The sequence below is a fragment of the Enoplosus armatus genome, chromosome 6 (assembly GCF_043641665.1).
Source record: "Enoplosus armatus isolate fEnoArm2 chromosome 6, fEnoArm2.hap1, whole genome shotgun sequence".
Lineage (NCBI taxonomy): Eukaryota > Metazoa > Chordata > Actinopteri > Centrarchiformes > Enoplosidae > Enoplosus > Enoplosus armatus.
Window position 1 is genome coordinate 6,615,444 of NC_092185.1, and position 3,814 is coordinate 6,619,257.

Consider the following 3,814-nt stretch of genomic DNA (forward strand, 5'->3'; position numbering starts at 1 on the left):
CCTACATTTATCTGACAGCTTTAGTTACTAGTTAATTTAGATATCTCCAGATGTTTGTGATAAACTGAAGGATGCTCCTTTATTGGTTGAAAAAAATTATCCTCCTTCTTAAACTAAATAAACTATTTAACCCCCCCCCCCCCCCCCTTGGATTAGCTGGAAAATGCATCGTCACAAGGCTGAAAACAAGGCTGTGTCTCTGAACTTGTGAAAAGTTGACTTTTTAGAGATACGACTTTCTCACAGGACAGCGATGCTACAAACATATGATGATCTTATAGAATATGATGCATTGCTTATACAACCCCACAGTATATAAAGTAGTTCAAAAGAGCTCAACATCTACAGCAGTAAAATGCAACACACACATTAATGCAGCAGTAATATTAATCTAGAAACATCATATATAATAGGACAACACTGACAGGGACCATTTTACTGCAACATGAGGTTGTTTACTTTGATACTTTAACTACATTCTTCTGGCAAATACTTTCACTTAAGTAAGGTTGTGAATGCAGGACTTCTACTTGTAGTGGAGTATTTTCAGTGTGGTATTAGTACTTTTACTATAGCAAAGCATCTTCCTACACCACTGTTGTTTAGTTTTTTCCTTATCTGAGTCAAAAGTCAGGATGTCACGCTGCAGCCTACAGATTGTAAAACCCTTTGATGCGTTTTTGTGATTTGTGGCTTTGTGCTTTATCAATGAAGTTGACTTGGTTTGACTGATCACTCAGTCCTCACGTACAGAAAGCTCCTTGTTAGAAAGCCAAAAGGGGAAGATGACTTTATTGATCGCTATAGCAACAGATGAACAGATACACACATTCATTCTTATCAGGTTCTCCTGTTGTGCTTGTCTGCTTTAGCTGTTTTCATGTTTCTGTGGTTCCTTTAGCATCATAAACTCTTGGTTTTCCCCTTAAATCTCCCTTTTCTGTCGTTGAAGATCATTTTATTCCCATTTACCCAACACAAACCATATTTCTCCAAACGTATATTTGGAAACTCTGGTGTCTCCAGCAGAATTAAAACTAAAGTGTTATAGGTTCTGTGTGTTTGTAAAGACTAAAGCAGAGGTGAACGTCCGTTTCTGTTTCAAGTTGGTGCTGATCTGTTTGTAATCAGTCTGTCTGGTATTTTCTTGATTTATTTGTCTACATGTATTTTTATATGTTTTTTCCTTCTCTGTGTATGAAGCCCTGTTACTTCACTTGTGGTGTGTAAATAAAGTTATTTTTGCCTACTTTTCTTCACAACAGGGTGACCTGTCCACCTGGTTGACTGCAAACAACAATAAAATGACCTCAACTGACAAAATGACCGGAATTGAACTTAAGAATAAGAGTAAACTCACAAGTCGGCGGCGGCCCGAGCCTGTGGAGTCCCAAGAAACTGTAAACGCCTGCTTTGTATGGAGAGTATAAACAGTTGGGATGTCCTTGAGGTTAAGGCGCTGACCATGAACCCAGTTTGAGATATTGGTTGCATGTCATTCCTCGTCTCTCTCTCTCTCTCTCCTCTCATTTCCTGTCATCTCTCATCTGTTGATTATCAATAAAATACACAAAAAGAATACTTAAAAAAAAGAAAGTACACAAAGTTCCTGACAGCAGCTTGAGTAAACTTTATGGCGTCAATGTGTCGCCTCCTTCATCAGGACACACAGCATGAAGGAATCAAACTCACAGCCTTTATGAACACTGGAGGGACAGACAGACTGTTTCACCTGTCTGTCTGTCTGTCTGTCTGTCTGCATGAAGATAAATATACTCAAGGTGATAATAACTGTTGCATGAGTCCATTGACATCGGTACTGCAGTGTTCTGCACATTCCCAAATAACATACATGAGATTATTTACTTTAAAAAATCTTTGCACAACACAGGAGGAGCCACCAGGGGGCCTCAGCTGTGGGGCTACAAGCTGCTTTGTTTTCTTATGTTATGCTACATAGAAATGCACAGTTGTAAACGCTAAAATTAGACGGCTATTAACTATTATATTTGGACTAATGCTAATAAAGCTAGTTCAGTAGTCGTATTGTTTAAAGCTGCACAAATCAATATTTTTATATCAACAATGGATCACATGACTATGTGTAATATAAAAAGTGTTGTCAGAGTGATGAAGCTACAGAGAATCATCACCTCACTCTGCAGTTCCCCTCAGATCTGCATGTTCATTTATTTATTTTGTTGAAGATTTTACTTTAATGGAAAAACTGGCACACATCTGGAGACTAAACAAGAAGCACAACTCGAAGAAAAATGGGGAAAATCAGCATAAAATCAGCATAAAGTCAGCAAACGGTGACATCTGCATAGATCTGGGAGTGAACCCATTATCAGGACTGCATGAATGATGGAAACAATGTGAATGTATTTCCCAAATAGTTTCTGTTACTGTTATTATATGTTGTTTTAGTGCAACATAACAGAAGTGAACAACAGGGTGGGTGATTGACAGAATGTGCATACAAACACTACAGTGAACATCAGAATAAAATATAGAAATAAATAAGAAAAGACAAAATACTTCAATAAATAATTATAATAATACCTAATAATGATTAAAATGTTGAAGTATATATATATATATATATAAGACTGGCCACTTTAATTTAATTGACATTCAACAATAATTAATTGTTATTTATTATGTATTGTACATATATTGTATTATTGGATATTATAACTCAATGTTGTAATTGGTCAATAGTAAGGCACTGCCTCTCATGATATGTAATTATAGTTGTCAGACAAATGAAGTGCAGTAAAAAGTACAATATTTCCCTCTGAAGTGTAGTGGAGTAGAAGTACGAAGTAACATAAAATGGAAATATTCAAGTAAAGTACAAGTAATTGAATTTTTTTTTTTACTATTTGTTCTTGTGAGTTTTGGGACCCTGGGACCTTGAAAACGAGACGGTCCCTCCTAACATAATGGTACATTTTACTTATAATTGTGAATTTGATTTTTACTTAGTTACATTCCACCACTGGTGTATTTGTGAAGCCACTGAGGCAATAATAAAAAGGCCGTGCCACCTGTCCTCCTCCTCCTTCACAAAGTGCAACAGTGCGGCAGCTCCAGCAGCGAGCAGCCGAACATGGAGCCTCAACAGCGGCAAACCGAAGGCAGACGGCCCGGCTCTGGATCCATGAAGGAGAACCAGAGAAGACACACAGTCTGTCGGTAACACAACACAACAAACTGCTCCGCTCCTCTGCTGAGTTACATGGTGTGTGTTTGTGCGTGTGTGTGTGTGTGTGTGTGTGTATGTGTGTGTGTGTGCGTGCGTACCGACTTTCTCTCCATAGAGTTTCACTGAGTTTACATCCGGGTTTTTTCCCTAGGCAATGGGAGTCGCAGCACCTCCGTTCCTTAGGCAAAGTGAAATAAATTCGCCGCACCGACACAAAAAGCAGTCCGCTTTTCGAACACATTTTCTCCGCACCTCGCGTCGCTGATCGGTTCGATTTAACGAACTTTAAGAACAACACATGCAAATATCAAACGCTTTGTCGCGGACAAACGAGTATTAGTTGGACGTGTAAGTAGTTTTTGTCCCCCTTCCTCCAGCTCCGGAGCGCAGGGATCTGTGCTGTGCTGAGGCTGAGCTGAATGAGATTGAAGAAGAGTTCTTCTTGTTTTGTAGCTTCAGTTTCTCTGTTTTTACACAAATTTACTAAAACTAAATATAAAATACAGCAACAAAATAAAGCTCTGCGGGAAGGAGTCAGCCGGACTGTTTATATGCTGTTATTCCATCGTGGATCGGCTTCTTATAGATATATATTTAATTAAT